Below are 22,938 nucleotides of genomic sequence, written 5' to 3' on the forward strand. Positions count from 1 at the left end.
AACACCATATAAAAATCAATTCAAAATAGATCAAAGACCTACGTATGTGAGAGGTAGGACCCAAAGCTGTAAAAATCTTAGAAGCAAGCACAAGGCAAAACCTCATGGTGCCGGATTTGGCAATGATTGCTTTGTGGTTGTTTGTTGTAGGCTACACCCGGCATGTGGAAATTCCCAGACCAGGGACTGAACCCGCACCACAGCAGTGACCCAAGCCGCTGCAGGAACAACACGATCCTTAACCCCCCCTGCCACAAGGGAACTCTGACAGTGATTTCTTGAACATAAACTAAACCATAGGCACAAAAGAAAAAAATAGAAAAATTGGACTTGAGAAAAATTTTAAATGCTGTGCATCAAAAGGCAATATCAGGAGTTCCCGTCGTGGCACAGTGGTTAACGAATCCGACTAGGAACCATGAGGTTGCGGGTTCAGTCCCTGCCCTTGCTCAGTGGGTTAACGATCCGGTGTTGTCACGAGCTGTGGTGTAGGTCGCAGACGTGGCTCGGATCCCGCGTTGCTGTGGCTCTGGCGTAGGCCGGGGGCTGCAGCTCCGATTCGACCCCTAGCCTGGGAACCTCTATATGCCACCAGAGCAGCCCTAGAAATGGCAAAAAAGATACACACACACAAAAAAAAGGCAATATCAACAGAGTAAAAGGTAAATCTACAAAACAGGCAAAAATATTTGCAGTAAGGGATGAATATCCAGAATATATCAAGAACTCCTGGAGCTCCCGTCGTGGCTCCGTGGTTAACAAACCTGACTAGTATCCGTGAGGACGAGGGTGCGATCCCGGGCCGGGTTAAGGATCCAGGGTTGCCATGAGCTGTGGTGTAGGTCGCAGATGAGGCTCAGATCCTGTGTTTCTGTGGCTGTGGTGTAGGCCAGCAGCTACAGCTCCAATTCAACCCCTAGCCCGGGAACTTCCATATGCTGCTGTGTGGCCCTAAAAAGACAAAAGTCAAAAAAAAAAGCAAAAAAAACCACAAACAAACAAAAAAAAACCCCCCAAAAAACAAAAACTAAAAACAACAGCAACAAAAAGCCTCATTAGGTCCTACTGTCCAGCACAGGAAACTATATCCAATCTCTTGGGATGGACTATGATGGAAGATAATATAAGAAAGAGAGTGTGGAGTTCCCGTCGTGGCGCAGTGGTTAACGAACCCGACTAGGAACCATGAGGTTGCGGGTTCGGTCCCTGCCCTTGCTCAGTGGGTTAAGGATTCGGCGTTGCCATGGGCTGTGGGGTAGGTTGCAGACGCGGCTCAGATCCCGCGTTGCTGTGGCTCTGGCGTAGGCCGGGGGCTGCAGCTCCGATTCGACCCCTAGCCTGGGAACCTCCATGTGCCGCGCCAGCGGCCAAGAAATAGCAAAAAAAGACAAAAAAAGAGAGAGTGTGTTTATATGTATATATGTTTATATATATATATGTATATGACTGGGTCACTTTGCTGTACGGCAGAAATTTCCACATTATAAACCAACTATAATTTTAATAAGCTAAATATCAAAAAAAAGAAACTCAACCTAAGCTATGTTTACATGAGGAGCTACTCTGCCAATTATTAAAATATGCTTCTTTTTTAACGTTAATTTGGGCTAGTAATGCATATATCAAATATACCATATTTGTTAAGTGAAACTCCTAACAAAAAGTAAAAATAAGGACAACAATAAGGTCAAAATCTGTTTTAAATTAAGGACTTGCTTTATGGAAATTCTAAGATCTTTGCATTCTGTTTGAATAAAAGGAATTTTTAAAGCTTGTTTTGTTAAAAACAACACAAAACAAAAACACACAAAACCTCATTAAAAAAACAACCACCAAGGATCTCAAGAGACCTCTCTCCCACAAAGACAGAAAAATAGCCAATAAGCTCATAAAAAGATGCTCAACATCACTGATCATTGGAAATGCAAATCAAAACCTCAGTGAGACACCACCTCACTCATCAGGATGGCAACTATCCAAAAAGCCCCAAATAAATAGAAAGTAACAAGTGCTGGCAAGTAAATGGAGGGTTGGAACCTTTGTGACTTGGTGGTGGGAGTACAACATGGAACAGCCACTGTGGAAAACAGCATGAGAGTTACTTGGAAAATTAAAAGTAAAATCGCCGTATTATTTATAATTCCACTTCTGGTATAGACTCAGAGAATTCTAAGCAGAAGCCGGAAGAGATCTTTTTACAACCATGTTTATAGCAGCATTGTTCACAACTGCCGAAATGTAGAAGCAACCCACACATCCCTCAGTGGGTAAATGGATACGCAAAATATGGTCCATACATATGATGGAATGTCATTCGGCCTTTAAAAGAAGGAAATTCTGAGACTTGCAACAATATGGATGAACCCCCAGGACATGCTGCTGCATGAAATAAGCCAGAAGCCAAAAGACATTGTGTGATTCCACTTACATGAGTTGCTTAGTATAATCACAAATCATAGAGACAGCAGAGTGGTGAGAGCCAGGGGCTGGGGACTGGGGAGGTGTTGTTTAAAGGGTATAGCATTCTGACTTTAAAAGATAAAAAGTTAGAGAGATGGGAGCTCCCATTGTGACGCAGTGGTGACAAACACCGCGAGGAACCATGAGGATGCGGGTTCGACCCCTGGCCTCGCTCAGTGGGTCGAGGATCTGGTGTTGCTGTGAGCCGTGGTGTAGGTCACAGACGTGGCTCGGATCTGGCGTGGCTGTGGCTGTGGTGTAGGCTGGTGGCTACAACGCTGATCGACCCCTAGCCTGGGAACTTCCTTATGCATGGGTGTGGCCCTAAAAAGCAAAAACAAAAAAACGAAAAGTTCTGGAGATGGATGGTGGTGAGAGCTGACAACATTATGAATGTATTTCATACCACTGACCTTAACATTAAGCTAAAATAGTAGAAGTAGGAGTTCCTGTCGTGGTGCAGTGGTTAACAAATCTGACTAGGAACCATGAGGTTGCAGGTTCGATCCCTGGCCTTGCTCAGTGGGTTAGGGATCAGGTGTTGCCGTGAGCTGTGGTGTAGGTCGCAGTCGCGGCTCGGATCCTGCGTTGCTGTGGCTGTGGTGGAGGCCGGCAGTTACAGCTCCAACTAGACCCCTAGCCTGGGAACCTCCACATGCTGCAGGAACGGCCCTAGAAAAAGCAAAAAACCAGCAAAACAAAACAAAACAAAAAACATAGTAGAAGTAGAAGAGGAGGAAGAGGGAGAAGAAGATTTTGCTGTGTGGACCCAAAGCCACTGGCTACGCCTTGTCCTCAGGAGTGCGGAATGCTGCTTTCAGAAGCCCTGGGGGTCTGCTTTTCCTTCCCTGGCCTCCTGTGTTTAATATTTGGGAGCAATCACCCCCAAGTTTTCTTCCAGCATAAAGTCTTTAATTTCTTTGGAAAAAATCTTAATATGATGCATAAATGCTTAGAATTGGTGATGAAGATAAATCATGACAGAAACTTAACCGGTCCCAGTGACAGGACGCTGGAGGCTACACTTATTATTCTGAGAAGTAGGAAAGACAGATCAAGTGTTGACCTCGCCCATCCCACACACACTGTACAGCTGAGTAGCCAAAGGGTAGAAGAGAGCAAGTTTCTTTTTCAAAGAAGCATTCAATAATAATAATAATAAATAAATAAATAACCCAAACAAAGAAGCATTGCACAAATCAAAACTATGATGAGATGGTCTCATACCACTCAGAATGGACATCATTAAAAAAAAAAAATCCACAAATCATACATGCTGGAGAATGTGTGGGGGAAAGGGAACCCTCCTACACGGTTGGTGGGAAGGTAAATTGGAGCAACCACTAGGAAGACCATATGGAGGTTCCTTAAAAAACTAAAAACAGAGTTACCATATGATGCTGCAATCCCACTCCGGAGCATAGATCTGGACGAAACCGCAATTCAAAAAGATAACGTACCCCAGGTTCATAGCAGCACTATTTGCAATAGCCAAGACATGGAAACAACCTAAACGTCCATCAACAGAGGAATGAATCGAGGAGATGTGGTGCATGTATCCAATCAAATATTAGTCGTAAAAAAGAATGAAATGATGCCATTTGCAGCAACATGGATGCAACCAGAAATTATCCTACTAAGTGAAGGAAGTCAGCGAAAGACAAATACTATATAATATCACTTATACAAGGAATCTAAACTACGACACAAATGTACCTAGCGAGGAAACAGACACAGGGACGTAGAGGACAGACTCGTGGTTGTTGAGGGGGAGGGCGCTGGAGAGGGTGGAGTAGGAGGTTAGGGGTAGCAGATTCGAGCTATTATGTAGGGGAGAAACAACAAGACACACACAGAAAAGAGCACAGCGAGCTGTATTCAGTGTCCTGAGATGAACCACCTTGGAAAAGAAGATTTTTTAAAAAGTTATGTCAAGGATTTTTTTTTTTTTTTTTTTTGCTGCTTTTGAGGGCAGTACCCATGGCACATGGAAGTTCTCAGGCTAGGGGTTGAATCAGAACTGCAGCTGCCGGCCTACACCACAGCCACAGCAACACAGGATCCAAGCCACGTCTGCAACCTACACCACAGCTCATGGCAGTGCTGGATCCTTAACCCACTGATGAGGCCAGGGATGGAACCTGCATTTTCATGGATAGTAGTTGCGTTCCTTACTGTTGAGCCACAACAGGAACCCCAAAGAACCTTACTTTTGGATCCTTATTTATTTGTTATTTTTTAGAACCAGTTTAGGTTCCCAGCAAAACTGAGTGGATATACAAGGATTTCCCCTTATACTCCCTCACCCCCACCCCTGCCTCCACCCCCACCAGGTTCCCCCTTGGTCAGCATCCCCCGGCAGAGTGGTGCTTTTGTTACAATGGCACCTACATCCCTGAAAAATCACAGTCACCCAAGGTCCACAGCTTATCTTAAAGTTCACTCTTGGTGTTGTATGTTTTGTGGGTTTGGGAAAACGTATAATGTATATCCATAATCACGGTAACATCCAAAGTACCTTCACTGCCCTAAAAACTCTGCCCTCCAATCCTCTTGTTGAGCCCCCATCCCTTCCCCACCAACCTCCGATCTTGTTGCTCGTTCTGCCTTTCTCCGAACGTCATATGATTGGAATCATCCAGTTGCAGCCTTTTCAGACCAGCCCTTTGCACTCAGCAACATGCAGTGAGTCTGCTCCGTGTCTTTTCACGGCAGGTGACTCATCTCCGTTTAGCGCTGATTTATTACCCTGTCTGGATGCACTGTTTATTCACATATTTACCTACTGAAAGACATCTTGGTTGCGTCCAACATTTGCGAATCAGGTATAAAGTTGCCATAAACCCCTGTGCGCAGGTTTTTGTACAAACCTGAGGTCCCAGCTCCTTAGGGTAAAATACCAAGGCGTGTGATTGCTCTGTTGTATGTGGAGAGCGTGTGTGGTTTTGGAAGAAAACGCCCAAGGGTCTTCCCAAGCGGCTGTACCATTCTGCACTCCTTCCAGCACCGCCGAGCGTTCCCGTGGCTCTACCCCTCACCTGCATGTGGTGGTGTCAGCATTCTGGCCCTTCCGGTGGGTGTGCCATGGTATTGGATTTTTCTGATGACCTAAGACGGGGAGCCTTTTGCATAGGCTTATTTGCCACCTGTAAACCTTCTTTGCTGAGCTGTTAAGGTCTTTCCCCCACATTTTAATCATTTTGGAGGTTTGTTTTCTGATGGTTGACTTCTAAGAGCCCTTGTGCATGTTTTGGATAACAGTTCATTATCAGACGAGTCTTTGGCAAATATTTTCTCCCATTCTGTGTCCTGTCTTCTCATTCTAGGGCCACTCTCTTTGACCGAATAGAAACGTTTTATGTGAATGAAGTCCAGCTTATCAATTATTTCTTCCGTGGGGTTCTTTATCTAAAAAGGCATCGCCATACCCTAGGTCATCTTGCTGGTCTCCTGTGTCATCTCCTAGGAATTTTATGGTGGTGTGTTTTACACTGAGGTCTGTGATTCCCCTTGCGTTACATTTGGGGCGGGTTTAAAGTCGGTGTCTAGACTCCTGTTTCTGCCTGGGGACATCCGGTTGTTCCAGCACCACTTATGGAAGAGACTCTCTTTTCTTTACCGTATTCCCTTTGCTCCTTTGTCGAAGATCAGTTGCCTACACGTATGCGAGTCTGTTTCTGAGCCATGCTGTCTCACGATGTGATTTTGCCGCCCCCCCCCCCTCCTCCGATGACCGGAGCTGCCCGGCAGTCAGTCTTAATGCTGGGTAGCAAGCACCCGTCTGCCTCTCGGCTCTTGTCCTTTAATGTCATGTTGGCTGTTCTTTTCTCCAGGGATGTAATGCATTTTACCACACTTACAGGTGTGCAGCAATCTCACGTTTTGGCTATTCTGGATCTTCTGCTTCTCCGTAGACACTTTCGCATCACTCTGCTGAGAGTGAGTCTGACTTGTGTGTGCAGTTTTATTACCTACGAAAGAGGCGCTGACGTGTTGATTGGGATGGCAGTGAACGCAGAGCAAGTTGGGAGAGACAGGTGCTCTGCTAGTACTGAGCCTTCCCGTCCACGGATGCGGAATAGCTCTCCATTTAGTTAGTGCTTCGATGTCAATCGCCCGAGCTGTGTAGTTCCCTCATCTAGGTTTTTCTGTTGTATTTTATTAGATGTATACCCAAGGATTTCATTTCAGAGGTGATAGTGTAGTGGTATTTTAAAAAGAAGATTCCACTTGTTCATTGCGGGTATATAGGAAAGCAATTTACTTTTGCTTTTAAAAATTGTATCCAGCAAACTTTTTTTTTTTTTTTTTTTTTTTTAAGGGCTGCATCTGCAGTATCTGGAAGTTCTTAGGCTAGGGGTTGAATCGGAGCTGCAGCTGCAGGCCTACACCACAGCCATAGCAGTGCCAGATCTAAGCCACGTCTGTGACCTGCACCACAGCTCACGGCAACACCGGATCTTTAACCCACCGAGTGAGGCCAGGGATCGAACCTGTATCCTCACGGATACTAATTGGGTTTGTTACCGCTGAGCCACTACGGGCACTCCCCAGCGAACTTGTTATAATTGTTTACTGGCTCTAGGAATTTTTTTGGTCAGGTCTTTTGCATTTCCTACATAGATGAGTATGTCATCTGCAAACAGAGACATTTCTATGTCTTCTTTCCCAGTCCGTTCACCTTCTGCTTTCCTTTTCTGGAAATTCCAGTATAAGGCTGAGAAGTCGTGATGAGAGGAGACTTCCTTCCCTTGAACTTGATCTTTGAGGGTCTCCTGTTAAGCATGATGTCAGCTGTGGGTTTTTAAGATATTCTTTATAAGGCTGAGGAAGTTTCCTTCTGTTTCTAGAAAGGAAAAGATGTTGGATTTTGACTAATGCTTTTTCTGCTTCTGCTCCTGTGATTTTTCTTTCCTAGCCTGTTGATATGATTGGTCACACCAGCTGATTTTTGAATGATGAACCAGACTTCCCTATGAGAAATCTCACTAATCATTTTCTTATACATCAGGGGATTTTTTTGTTGTTGTTGTCTTTTTAGGGCCCCACCCATGGCATATGGAAGTTCCCAGGCCAGGGGTTGAATCAGAGCTATCAGCTGCCAGCTTATGCCACAGCCACAGCAATAGTAGATCCAAGACCTACACCACAGCTCATAGCAACACTGGATCCTTAACCCACTGAGTGAGGCCAGGGATCGAACCCACATCCTGAGGTTGGGTTCATTACCACTGAGCCACGACGGGAACTTCCTATCCATCATTGGATTTGATGTGCTGATATTCTGTTGAAGGTTTTGCATCTATGTTCATGAGAGATACGGGTCTGTAGTTTTCTTTTCTTGTAATGTCTTTGTCTGGCTTGGTATTAGGGTGATGCTGGCCTCATAGAATGAATTAGGAAGATTCCCTCTGCTTCTATCCTCTGAAAGAGGTTGTAGAGAATCAGTGTAATTTCTTCCTTAAAGGGTTAGTAGAATTTACCAGTGAACCCTGCTCGGGCTGCTGCTTTGTTTTGTTTCCTGTTTTGGAAGACTGTTAGCTATTGTTTGAATTTCTTTGATATAAATAATAGGCTCATTCATATGTCTATTTCTTCTTGTGTGAGTTTTGGTGGATTGTGTCTTTCAAGGAATGGCTCCATTTCATCATTATCAAAAAGTTACTACTAGTAGGTCCCTTGTGGCTCAGTGGGTTAAGAATCTGGCATTGTCACTGCTGTGGCTTGGGTTTGATCCCTAGTCTGAGAATTTCTTTTTCTTTTCTCTTCTCTCTTTCTCTCTTTCTTTCTTTCTTTCTCTCTCTCTTTCTTTCTTTCTTTCTGGCTGCACCTGTGGCATATGGACATTTCCAGGCTAGGGGTCAAATTGGAGCTACAGCTTCCAGCCTACACCACAGCCCCAGCAACGTGGGATCCAAGCCACGTCTGTGACCTACACCACAGCTCACAGCAATGCCAGATCCCTGGCCCACTGAGGGAGGCCAGGGATTGAACCCTCATCCTCATGGATACTGTCGGATTTGTTTCCACTGTGCCACAACGGGAACTTGGTCTGGGAACTTCCATGTGCCATGGGAGTGGCCCCCCAAAAGTTAATACTATCCTTTGATTATTATTTTAATATCTATAGACTCGACAGTGAAGTCCTTGTCAATGTTATGGAAGTTTTCAAAGAACCGGCATTGGTTTCATGATTTTCCCGACTTATTTCCTATTTTTAATTTTATTTACTATTATGATTCATAACTTTTTAAATAGTCTTCTATTCACTCTAGTTTCCTTTTCTTTTTCTATTTTCCCAATGTGAAGAATATGATGAGTAATTTCAGATCTTTCCTCTTTTCTAATATATGCATTCAGGGCTGTAAATTCCCCTCTGAGCTCTGCTTTTGAGGCATCCCATAAATTTTGATATGTTTCATTTTCTCATTTTCATGTATCACAAAATACTTTAAAACGTCTACTGAGATTTTCTTCTTAGTCCCACACATTATTTAGAAGTGTCTTTTTGAGTTACTGGGATTTTCTGGTTATTGTTCTATTGATTCTATTGAATTCTCGTTTAAGTCCTTTGGGTTTGAGGGAAGACACTGTATGATTTCTGTTCTCTTCAAATTTGACAAGATGTGTTTCATGGCTCAGAAAGTCGTCTCATGCGAGTGAATGTTCCGCATGCGAGTGAGAAGAATGTGCGGTTGTTGGATGACTTTCTCTGTCACGGACGTCAAGTACATCCAGCTGACGGATGACATTGTGAAGTTCAGCTGCGTCCTTTCTGATCTTCTACGGGCTGGACCCATCCGTCTCTGATAGGGGGTGTTGACGTCTCCAACCACGACAGTGAATTCATCCACTTCTCTTTGCACTTCTCTTAGTTTTTGACTCACACGGTTTGACACCTCGGTTGGGCGCATGTGCATTGAGTGTTGTGATGTCTTTTTGGAGAAGTGGCCCCTTAATCATTATCTAAAGCCCTTTTTTATCCCTGGTGACGTCCTTTAAGTCTGTTCTGTCTGAAATTAATATAGCTGCTCTGGCCCTTCTTTTGATTAGTGTTAGCGTGGTCTATTTTCCTCTGTCCATTAACGGTTGACCCTTGAACAACTTGGGTACAGGGAGTGCTGACCCCTGTGCAGTCAAAAATCCACATACAGCTTTAAGGTTGGCTTTCCGTGTCTTTGGTCCCACATGCATGACTTCAACCAACCCTGGATCATGTAACACCATTGACATAGTTAGTGACAGAAATCTTTAAATAAGTGGACCTATGCAGTTGAAACCCATGGTGTTCAAGGGTCAACTGTACTTTTAATCTATATGTGTCTTTATGTTTAAAAACGTTCTCTTGGAGTTCCCATCGTGGTGCAGTGGTTAACAAATCCGACTAGGAACCGTGAGGTCGTGGGTTCGATCCCTGGCCCCACTCATTGGGTTAAGGATCTGGCGTTGCCATGAGCTGTGGTGTAGTTTGCAGATGCGGCTCGGATCCCGCGTGGCTGTGGCTCTGGCATAGGCTGGTGGCTACAGCTCCGATTCGACCCCTGGCCTGGGAACTTCCAAATGCCACAGGAGCAGCTCTAGAAAAGGCAAAGAGCAAAAAAAAAAAAAAATTATCTTGTAGACAACATATACCTTTAAAAAATTTTTTTTATTATAGGTGCTCTACAAGGTACCCCACGGTCAGTTTCTATCTTCTACCTTTTTTCAATCCACTCTGACGTTCTCTGTTTTTTAACTGGTGCATTTAGACCTTGACCCTCCAAGGGGTCATTGATGTGGCTGGATTACTATCTCGTGTACACCTTAAAGTTTTCTATGTGTTGCCCTTGTTTTTTATTCCTATTTTGTCTCTCTTTCTGTCCTTTGTCCACGCTTCCTGTTCTTTGTCAGTTCAACTGAGCGTTTAAATAATTGCATTTCTCTCTCTCTCTTTTTTTTTCTGTTTTTTTTTTTTTTTTTTTTTTTTTTCCTTTTTAGGGTCATACCCACGGCACATGGAGGTTCCCAGGCTAGGGGTCAAATTGGAGCTACTGCTGCTGGCCTAACCACAGCCACAGCAACGCCAGATCCGAGCTGTGTCTTTGACCTACACCACAGCTCAGGGCAATGCTGGATCCTTAACCTACTGAGTGAGGTCAGGGATCCAGCCCACATCCTCATGGATCCTAGTCAGGTTCCCGTGAAGAGAACTCCTCATTTTCTCTTTTCTTCTTAGAATATCAGTTGTACTTTTTCCCCACTATTTTTGGTAGTTGTCCTAGAATTTGCAATATACAGTTACAACCAATCCAAATTCATTTTTAAATAACATTATGCCAATTCATAGGGTGTGAATACATTATAATAAGGAATTATTTGTAATTTTTTCTTATCCCTTATAGTTATCATTAATTTATATATAATCACACGTAAGCATATATATATAATTAGCATACATAATCAAATATATTGTTACTATTATTTTGAATGAGATATTATCAAATATCATGAAAAATAAAAGCTTTTATTTTATCTTCAGTATTTCTATGTCAGTGCTTTTTCTTACTTTATGTAGGTCTGTGTTTTTGACCTGTATTATTTTCCTTCCCTTTAAAGAACTTCTTTTAACACTTCTTGGAAGGCAAGGCTACTGGCAACAAATTTCCTTAACTTTCATTTTTCTGAGAAGATTTTTATTCTTAATTTTTTTTTCTTCCAGGATTCTTTTTTTAAAATTTAATTTATTTTTTTTATTTTGTATTGGAGAATAGTTGATTTATAATGCAAAACTAATGTATTAGTTTTGGGTGTACAGCAAAAAAAATGATTCAGTTATTATTTCTCCTTAATTTTTGAAGGATAACCTAACAGGATAAAGAAGGATAACTTCACTGGATAAACAAATGTAGGCTGGTGGGGTTTTTTTTTTCTCTTAACACTTTAAACATTCCATTCCATCCTCTTGCTTGTATGGTTTCTGAGCAGAAGTCAGGCATAGTTCCTCCCTTTGTTCTCCTATAGGTAAGGTGGGTTTTCTCCCTCTGGGTTTTTTGCAGACTTCTGTAGTCTGAAAATGATATACCTTAGGGCAGATTTTTTGTTGCTGGTTGTTATTTGGTTGGTTTGTTTTTGTTGTTGTTCTTTGTTTGTTTTTTGGTGTTGGGAGGTGGGGTTGGCATTCATCCTAATTGGTGTTCTGAGCTTTCCGGATGGGTAGTTTGGTATGACGTCAGTTTGGGGAAATTCTGGGAACGACTGTTTCAAATATTTCTCATGGTACTTTCTTTTTTCTTTCCGCCTCATGGTACTCCCATTATTCATGTTACACCTTTTGTAGTTGGCCTACAATCCTTGGATATTTGGGTCTTTGTTTTGTTTTTTGGCTCATCGCTTGTCCTCTTGGTGTTTCAGTTTTTGAGGATTCTACTGAGGTGTTCCACAGCTCAGGGATGCTTCCTCCACCGCGTCCAGTCTTCTCATAAGGCCATCTTCATTTCCGTTATGGTTTTTTGTGTTTTCTCGTTTCTTTTTTAAAAATTGTATTATTATTATTATTATCATTTTCTGCTTTTTATCGTCACGCCGGCGGCATATGGAAGTCCCCAGGCGAGGGGTCGAATCAGAGCTGTAGGTGCTGGCCGACACCACAGCCACAGCAAGGTGATATCTGAGCCATGCCTGTGATCTACACCACAGCTCATGGCAATGCCAGATCCTTAACCAGCTGAGCAGGACCAGGAATCAAACCCACATCCTCATGGATACTAGTTAGAGTCTCCAAGTGAGCCACAACGGGAATTTATTATTATTTTTTTTTGTCTTTTTGTTGTTGTTGTTGTTGCTATTTCTTGGGCCGCTCCCGCGGCATATGGAGGTTCCCAGGCTAGGGGTTCAATCGGAGCTGTAGCCACCGGCCTACGCCAGAGCCACAGCCACGCGGGATCCGAGCCGCGTCTGCAACCTACACCACAGCTCACGGCAACGCCGGATCGTCAACCCACTGAGCAAGGGCAGGGACCGAACCCGCAACCTCATGGTTCCTCGTCGGATTCGTTAACCACTGCACCACGACGGGAACTCCGGGTATTTTTTTTTTTTTTTTTTTCATTTCTAGCATTTCTTTTTGGTTCTTCCTTAGGATTTCCAGCTCTGCGCACAGTGCCCATCTGTTCTTGCCTGCTGCCTCCTTTATTTGTTGGTCTATTTTTTAATTGGTCTTACATTTCTGGTCTGACGACACCAACATTCCTGCCTGGCTGGTCCTCATGCTTGTCCTGCCTCCTCTGACTGTTTTGATTGTGTTTTCCCCTCTTTTGGCTGCCCCGTGGCGTATGGCGTTCCCAGCTCGGGAGCAGGTCCTAGCCATAGTGGCCACCTCAGCCACAGCAATGCTGCATCCTTAACCCTCTGTGCCTGGGGCTGGGGATCGAACCTGCGTCCCAGTGCTCCTCAAACGCCGCTGACCCTGTTGCGCCCCAGCGGGAACTCCAATTCTGATGGTGACCTTCGCCTTGCAGTCTTTTCTTGGTAGGTGGACATGACGGATTAGGTGAAAAGAGCTGGTGGAAACAGGCCTTTGGGGACGAGGTGGGGCGAGGGCTGGGTGGGGAAGGATTCCATAGCCTGTGACTCGGGCTCTGTCCTCCGTGAGCCTGTGTCTCTGGGCTGTGCGCTTTGCCAGGGCTTCTTAGTCTCTCCTCTCCACCTCTGCATCCGTCAGTCACAGCTCAGGTCTCTGACCTCCGCGCCAGTCCCGAGGGTCTTCACCTGGGAGTCTTGCTCTGATGAGCAGTGGCTCCCTGCGTTTGCTTCTCGGTCTTTCCATTCTTAAGGCAGCGGTTTGCTCTCTGCTCAATGTGTTATGTAACCTATTAGGGGGAGCTCCCGCCCTGGCGCAGCGGAAGCAAATCTGAGTAGGAGCCATGAGGACACAGGTTCCATCCCTGGCCTCGCTCGGTAGGTTAAGGATCCGGTGTGGTTTGCAGATGGCAGCTCGGATCCCGCGTTGCTGTGGCTGTGGTGTTGGCTGGCAGCTGCAGCTCCAACTCAACCCCTAGCCTGGGAACCTCCCTGTGCCGCGGAGCAAAATAAAAAACGAAACAAACAAACAGAAAAACCTAGAAGGGAAAGGAATTTGAAAAAAACATATGCGGATAACTGAATCCCGTTGCTGAGACCTGAAACTAACACAACATTGTGTAAATCAACTCTACTCCAAAAAAATCCTAAAAAGGAGGCATTTTTAAAAAGTTTTTATTCAAATCTGTGTTTTTAAAAATTTAATAATTGAGGGGAACCATACTCAGTATGTTGTAATAAGCTATACAGAAAAAAAGTGAAAAAAATGTATATTACTAAATCACTTCGCTACATGCCTGACTAAAACATTGTAAATCATTCTCCTTGAAAAATTAAAGTCCTAAAAAAATAAAAATGAAAAATAAATCTAGGAGTTCCCATTGTGGTGCAGTGGAAAAGAATCCCACTAGGAACCATGAGGTTGTGGGTTCGATCCCTGGCCTCACTCAGTGGGTTAAGGATCCTGTGTGGCTGTGGCTGTGGTGGAGGCCGGCAGCTGTAGCTCCCACTGGACCCCTAGCCTGGGAACCTCCATATGCCTCGGATGCGGCCCTAAAACAAACAAACAAAAAATCTATCTCGATGCATGTTTTCAAAAATTTCATAACTGAAGGCAACTACACTCAACATGCTGTAATAACCTATGAGGGAAAAGAATCGGAAAAAAAAAAGTATATGTATAATTGAATCCCGTTGCTGCCTACCTAAAACACAACATTGTAAATCAACTCTACTCCAAAAAAATAAAACCAAAACACGAAACAATCAAAAATCGATCCAAATCCATTTTTTAAATATTGAATGCCTGAAGGTCATTAACTATACTCAATGCGCTATAATAATCTATAAGGGGCAAGAATTTGAAAAAAAAATTTATATATGGAACTGAATCTAGCAGTTACACCTGGAACTAACACAACATTATAAATCAATTACAATTCAAAAAACATCCTAAAAAAAAAAACTATCCAAATCTATTTTTTTTTAAATGGAAAGACTGAAGATAGGCAGACATGTTGAGCTTAGTGCAAATGGCACACAGTGAACTGTAATCCCGAAGGAGGATAAAAACAAGACTAGAGAGTTGAAAGTACACTTCGAAGGTATAATGACTGGTGGGTGAAGTCTGCTATGTTCATGTGTCTAGTTTGGCAGCCAACCCGAATCCAGATTCAACTGGTGCTAATTGATCAGAGAAGGTGTTGCAATTTATGATTGATTAGGGACAAATGCGATACCATAAGAATAGCACCTCGCATAGTAACTACCACGTATTTAGTCCTAAATACATCATTTTGTTTGATCTGTTTGATATTTGTTGATGTTTCCCACTTATTGTTAGGCTTACCACATGTGTCAAGTCTAAAGTTACAGACTCATTGGGCAAATGGCAAATACTGATTAAATGTATGTGCTGTCTCGATGGAGTTCCCGTCGTGGCGCAGCAGAAATGAATCCAACTAGGAACCATGAGGATGCGGGTTCCATCCCTGGCCTTGCTCAGTGGGTTAAGGATCTGGCGTTGCCGAGAGCTGTGCTGCAGGTTGCAGACGAGACTCGGACCCTGCATTGCTGTGGCTGTGTCGTTGGGCAGCAAGAGCTCCGACTGGACCTGTGCACCTCCATATGCCGCAGGTGTGATCCCAAAAAGACAAAAAGAGAACAGAACAGAACGTATGTGCTATCTTGAAAATATAGACATTGGATCTCTATGTGAAGGAGTGTGCGTTGAGTACTAACTTGACATGCAAATTCAAGGCACGTGACTTCAACAATACCAGTGATAATTTATAATAGTTTCATTTGGTGACCACGTCGAAAATGCAGAACAGGTTCAAGTAAACAACATCTGCCATGTCTTTTTCTGTGATTGTGCGGTTTTACTATATGAACCTGTTTTAATTTTTTAAAAATGCGGCCAAACAACTGACACATTTCCCCAAGCACGCAAACACACAAAAGGATGCACATCAAACCAACTGGCATTGCCGCTGATGGTGGAAAGGGAAATACACTACTGGTCAGCAAAGCCAGAGGCCCCTTGCACAGACCACTGATGGCCTGGCTGCACCCTGGGGACCACTGTTAATGCTTTTCCCAAGGTCCCATAAGGGGGAAAGATCCCCCCTTGTAACTCCCCCCCAGAGGCACCAAATAATGTGTGTTTACTCTGTGTCTCGCTGGGAGGGGAGGCCTAAACATACGTAGACCAACAGGAATTCTCCCCCACGCCACGCATGCATACAGCACACCAAAGGGAACACTGTCAGGCCTGCTGCTTGTTTCTCAGCCCGCTTTTTCTTTTTCTTTTTCGTCTTTTTAGGGCCACACCTGCGGCATATGGATGTTTCCAGGCTAGGGGTCCAATCGGAGCTGCAGCTGCCAACCTACACCACAGTCACAACAACAATGCAGGATCCAAGCTGCGTCTGCGACCCACACCACAGCTCACAGCAACGCTGGATGCTTTAACCCACTGAGCAAGGCCCGGGGTCGAACCCACATCCTCATGGATCCTAGTCGGGTTTATTACCACCGAGCCACGACAGGAACTCCCTCTCCATCCCTTTTTGATGGTGAGGTTGGAAGAGCTGGGGTGTGGCACTGGGTTGTCCCCATATTGAGGGGGAAAAAAACCTGTTGGGAAGCCTAAGCCCAAGACGCTGATTTGCACCCTGGGTCTTTGCAGAGTGTTAGGAACCGCCACGAAATTCCCTTTTTGCTTAAGCTATTTCATGTGGAGCTTCTGTTACACACAGAACCAAATGAGTCCTGACCAGCCCATGCAAATGCCGCTTTCTCCCATAGCTCAGATTTCCCCACACTTGCGCCTGTTTGTGGACTTCCTGTTTTGCTCCAATGCTGTACTTATAACATGTTTATCATATTGAGAGTATTTTATAAAATATTTAGATACTGTACATCCAAAAGGGCCCGTCTTTGGTCAACAACCTCCCTTTTCAGAACTCCACCTGCTCTCCTTTGGTAAGATTTCTTCTCGCGGAGGGCTTAGAGCATCACCTTACCACTGTCAAAAAACCGGGCTCGGCTGAGGTCGCGTCAAATGCAGCGGTGGGTTTAGAGAGGCCTGTCCCCTCTCAAGGTGGAATCCCACGCGACAAGCACAAGGAGCGAGGGCTTGTTTTTACGTATTCAAGTCTTTCTTTACATATCGCAGGAAAGCTCAAGTTTTTCTCTCATAAAAGGCTGCACGTGTTCGGTTCATGCTGAAGGACTGGATCATTTCTCTTGCTGTTGTAATAGGTGGCTTTTTCCAGGTCTCCGTTTGCAGGAGGTCACTGTTAGTCCTACATGCTGTAGATGTGTTTATTCAGTTGTTCTGGTCCATGGAGTGGTTTTTAGGGGGGCATCTAACTGTTGCAAGAAATGGAAACTCCCTCAGAGTAGCCAAAGTGTGTGGTGGGTGTGTGTGTGTGTGTGGGTGTGTGTGTGTGTGTGTGTGTTGGGAAGGAGTGGTGGCCTTGGGGGAATCCAGGCCAGAGTGTGTGTGTGTTGGGGAACGCATGGTGGCCTTGGGGGAATCCAGGTAAGGAGATGAGCCCGTCTGCAGAGGAAATGGAACTGGGAGGCAGGTGAGAACCTAGGAGCTGTTCACTCGCCCTTCTCCTGGGGGTGCCTGCTTCTCCGCTCCATGTGCCCCCCGCTTCCTGCACGAGTTCCTGGCTACGGCGGTCCAGCTGCCCCATCCCCGGTCCCCCACGGGGCTTCCCCGTCACCAGGCGGCTGCTCCAGGTGCTTCTCGCCTCGCCTCCCGGAGAGAAGGGATCTGCTGGCAGTGCCTCCCGTTTTCGCGCCCAGCCACCCGTGCCCTGCTCTCCACGTGTCCCTCCGTCCCTCGGTTGCCTGTACTGTAGCTGGGAGAAGCGGGCCATTTGGAATGTGAACATCCCACGCAGACACGCGAACCCGTGCACAGGACTGGGGGCCCCCGGCAGGGCCACTGCTGTCTTTTCCAAGGCGGGGACGGCGCAGACAGACAAAGCTCAGGCCGGAGCGCGCGGGGGCAGCGCGTGAGAGCAGGGATCCCAGAACCCGAGTGCGGTGGGAGCTCCCCGTCTCCGGGTCATGCCTGACATCCGCAGGCAAGTGGCACCTCCCCGTACCTGGTTTCAGCCTCCAGAGATGGTAGGACTTAGGACGTAGTGTAATGCAGTATAATGTCATTGAACTGGATATAATTCAATGTGCAATATATCTCATTATGCATGTGTAATTATAATCTATAAAATCTATACCTACAAATATTAGTAATATATCAGTAGATATTAATCTATATCAAAATGGAGCATGAGAAATTATACATATTACACATATATATTATATACTATATATTATGTATAGCAATGCATAGTATGTACTACAGAGTATACAGTATATATGATATATAATATAAAATTACATGATATAGTTATATAATATGTAATTATCTATATAATATACAATAAACAATTGTATTATAATCATCTATCTAATTAATATGCAATAAACAATTGTATTATAATCATCTCTCTAATTAATATACAATAAACAATTGTATTATATAATTATATATCTATGTGCAAATAATATATAATATTACATATACTTATATCTATAATTAATATATAGTATATAATATTTGATTTTAATTTAATTTGATATATTTAATCATATATCACCTTATACATGCATAATTTATAATATATGAAATATTATATAAATATAAATATGTAGTGATACAAAATATAACCACTACTAAAACCTATAATAAAATAAAATATATAATGGAGTATAGTATAGTGTAAATGATATATACTTAATATATAACATTTTGCATGTGTGTGTAATTATAAACTGTATTACATAAGTGTATGTAGTAATATCATACTTTGTTAATCCTCCGTAATATCACATACTATGTCACAAATCAGACTGAAAGCCTCCTACGGTTGTTAAAAGTATTGAAGTATTTCAGCGAGACCTAGCCTGTAGTAAGCACTCGGTAGGTATAAAATTCAGTGTCGCAGTTGTCGGTTAAGGAGGGCTGAGCAGTGCCTGGTGCCTGGCAAGTACTCCAGCAATGCTAGCTTTTGCCATTATACTAGCCGAGTACCAAAATACTTAGAGCCTGTGCTCAGGAGGTATTAAGTTTATTGTAGAACATTTAGTAAATTTTATTTGAGGTTTTTCTAAGCTATATAATCATACCATCCACCCATAATGACAACATTACCTTCTATTTTCTTGTGTTTTTAATTCCAATTATTGATGTTATTATGTTGTCTAATGGTACGGGACGTGGAACTTTCCGAGCAAAATTAAATAATGGTGATGAGCGTGGGCCGTTCTGCTGTTTCTGACTTTATGAGCGTCGAGTCGTGCTCGCTGTTGGATGCATTCACACAAACGCTATTAAGCCGGTGTCCTTTTATGCTATTTGGCTAAAACCTTAAATCAAAGAAGAACAGCTAGGCAGGGACCCAGTACTCTCAAACGCCTTCCGGTCCCGTGGAGGTGTCGGAGGTGTCTTCCCTCCCGGCCAGCTGATGGGAGAGTCGCGATGGGCCCTTTCGCCATGCTCATCCTTTGGCTCCCTCCCTAAGACCCTCTTGCTAGGGCCGGGACCCCGCTGGGCACAAGTCAGCCCCTCCCTTACCTTGTAAAGAAGTATGTCAGGCATCTGGGTCAGGGGACAAAATATCAGTACCCTTTGGGGAAGAACCCATGAGCCAGAAGCAAAGCCAAGGTGACAACACTCCTCTAAAGGTGACCAAGCGGTTGCACCACCTTTGCAAACCCAAACCCAATGCAAGAGAAAATCTGTCCAATTCTTTCTTTGGACGACATGGACAGAAACAGACTCTCAAACCTCATCTGAATTTAATTACCTAGAGTGAAAGTTTGCGTTTCGGAAGATACACAGAGGCTTACCCGGACAAGCTCTTGGCTTGATCATTTTTGTGGATAATTTAATCCTATGTCCAAATTTAAAACTCCTAGTTGGAAAAAAAGGCGGGGGGGGGAGAGGGGATATAAGTTAACTCTTCATTTGTGGTATATAATCTGTAAAACAAACCCTTTTTATATGGAAAGCAATAGAAGACAGCTTTTCCTTTGAACACACAACGGGTTTCATTGAGGCGGAATCTCCTCAATGGAACTTGTCACAGACACACCACAGGGACTTCATGATGTGTCTGCTATTCTTTTTTTTTTTTTTTGGCTATTTCTTTTGGGCCGCTTCCGCGGCATATGGAGGTTCCCAGGCTAGGGGTCTAATCGGAGCTGTAGCTGCTGGCCTACGCCAGAGCCACAGCAACGCAGGATCTGAGCCACGTCTGCAACCTACACCCCAGCTCACGGCAACGCCGGATCGTTAACCCACTGAGCAAGGGCAGGGACCGAACCCGCAACCTCATGGTTCCTAGTCGGATTCGTTAACCACTGCGCCACGACGGGAACTCCTTTTTTTTTTTTGGACATGGTGTGTCTGCTATTCTTGCTACTTAATAAAAGTAAAACCCTTAAGGCAAATGATAAGCTACCATTACAATTTCAATTTATTGCTGAAACTATTTTAAGAATATTTGAACCTCTATATGAAGATAATAGGAAATGTTTATAGTTGTGGATAGAAGCAATTACGGAATTCTATATGGGGTAATTTGTCAACTGATTGTACAGTGAGCTATAATTTTATGGGTAAAGGTTTAATGCTTTGTTATCTTGTACTGTCATTTTGAATTTAACCTGTATTACCTGCTAATTTTTAGATTTCCAATTACTAATTAAGGCAAGGCCTCCTCTCTTTCATGAAATCTCTTCACTTCTGCATTGGATTCTTTTTCCCAGAGACAAATAAGAATTATTCTAGCTATTTCAGTGACCATAATTTTCTTTTTTGAGAAGGCAAGGAAAGTGGAATTTTTCCTTAAAGCTCTCTGTACCAGCCGTCTGATTCCCCCCTCACCTTTTTTCCTTTGGAAGCCTCTATTTCTTTGATATACAGCTTTTTAGTGGCCAATCTATTTGTGAACTGGTATTTTAAAAGTTGGGGTTGAGTTCTCTGATGGTCTAGCAGGTTAAGGCTCCTGCATTTTCACCCCTGTAGCTCTGGCCACTGCCGTGCAGCACAGGTTCTATCCCTGGCCCTGGAACTTCCACATGCTGCAGGTGTGGCAAAAAAGAACAAAACAAAAGAGAAAGCATATAATAAATGTCGCGACTCTCATTTTTTAAAAAAGGTTTTGGTTTGAAATTAAGGGGAAAATACGTAGCATCACATTACCTGCATAAAACCTCTATCGAAGGGTTCATCAACCGTAAGAAGCCTGAGACATGACAGTTCTGAGAGCCATCAGAAAAATTTTGTCACTGTGGATTCTGCCACCAAAGGCTATTTGATCTTTGGGAAAGACAAAACAGAGGGAGAAATATTGAATAACTAAAGATTTACAAATAGAGTGTGGTTTATAATGAGTCTTCAGATGTTTGCTAAACTCTATTAAATCATAAAACCCCAACGACCAGAGTTTAGAAGGCCCTCACTGGTCAGTTGTTACCGCAATGTCCAAGCATCCCCAGTTTGCTAATGATCTATGGGATTTGAAAGCGAACGCCAGACAACCAGGGAAGGAACGATGAGAATACATAAAAGCCTCCTTACCCTTTGCTTCCAGAGCTGTTTGGTAACCCCAACCCTGTGTGGGATCTCGCATTCCTCAGAGGCTTTCTTTCTTGAAACTCAGCTGAGTGGAGACCTTATTTCCTTTGAGGATCCCTGACCTTGGGGAACAAGGTCACGGTGCTCTTTTCCTTTTGCTGCTTTTCTCAGAAAAAGAGAACCAGCTCTCGTTACTGGCCCAGGGAACCTCCGTTCTAACAACTGCTATCAATTATCCTCAGACTCGGACCTCATCTTCAAAGCAGCAAAGCCTGTGGGTGGAGAAATGGCCTTGGCAGCTGGACCGCTGATGAGTTCATTAATTTCCAGAGAAAACGGATGGAAGTGCCCCCCCCCCCCGCCCCCGTTTCTCCCGTCGTTTCATTCCCTAAGTCTTTGTGACTTTGCGCTGGGTAGGCTTCTGGGCTCCATGGTCAATGTCATTTATTCCAGGTTCTGATAGGTGAGTCTTCCCATCTTTCACTCTCTTCCCAACCCCACCCTCGAGGGCTACCTCCTCCCAGCCAGCATCTTGACTCTTGTATTTCTGTAGAACTCACTTGGGAAAGGAAGGAATCTGGGTGGAAGGCCGGAGACCACCTACTAGCAAGTGATAAAGGTCCCTTATTGCAGAAACGCATTCGTGTCTCAGAATGGGCACTTGAAAGACTCGGAGGGCACCCAGCCGTCTCGGGTTGTGGCCAGTGCTCCGGGCTCCTTCCTCAGACCCTCCCCCTCTTCTCACTCTTTGAGTCTCAGTTCCAGCGTCACCTCCTCAGAGAAGCCTTCCCTGACCACACCTTTCTAAGTGACTCTCCCCCCATCAGCACCACACTGGGTTGCCTTAGATCGACCTCGTGACCCTCTGACTCGTCTTGGGGACCATGATGATGATTTGGCTGGGTCCATGGCATGCAGAGGTTCCAGGGCCAGAGTCCTTAGCCCACGGAGCCACCAGGGAACTCCTACCTGGATTATGTGTTAGGTGGGTCATTTCAGGGACTCAACCCTTCCTCTAGAATGAGAGTTTTCCCGCCCGGTTCACTGCTGTTGCTCTGGTGCCGAGCACCGCATTTGGTGGCTAACGTGTGTTCAGTATATACTGGATAAAATAGTCTGTGCTGTGACAAAGAGTGACAATATTTTTTGGAAAACAGAGAAAAATTACTCTTGACAGATTTATGCAGAGAAACGATCAGAACACCATGGCGATAGAGAATAAACCCGGAGGTTGATATTAATAATCCTCCTGCCTCGGCCCCACTGAGCCCCATGTGAATGCAAACCCATTTTGGAAATGCGTCTTGCCTTAGAAAACGGCTCCATGTGGACAGGAGCCCGGTCACTGTCGTCTGGTCCAGCACCCGTCTGCAGGAGGCACTGGATGGGTCTGTGATGGAGAAAGCATTTCCTAAACAGCATATTGGCTGTCATTCAGCAGCATCACTGTGTTTATTTCCAGTCCAATAATTTTGGGTGGGTTTGGGGGGTTTTGTTTTTTGTGGGTTTTTTTTTTTTTTTTTTTGAATCAAGTGTCTTGGGGCAGAATTTAAAATCACAGGCTGGCGTCCCTGTATGGCTCAGTGGTAGTGAATCCCACTAGTATCCACAAGGACGCAGTTTTGACCCCTGGCCTGGCTCAGTGGGTTAAGGATCCCTCACTGCTGTGAGCTGCAGTATGGGTCCCAGACGCAGCTAGGATCCGGCATTGCTGTGGCTGTGATGTAGGCTGGCAGCTGCAGTTCCTATTCGACCTT

Source organism: Phacochoerus africanus, chromosome 3 (genome assembly GCF_016906955.1).
Source record: "Phacochoerus africanus isolate WHEZ1 chromosome 3, ROS_Pafr_v1, whole genome shotgun sequence".
In the NCBI taxonomy this organism is placed as follows: Eukaryota; Metazoa; Chordata; class Mammalia; order Artiodactyla; family Suidae; genus Phacochoerus; species Phacochoerus africanus.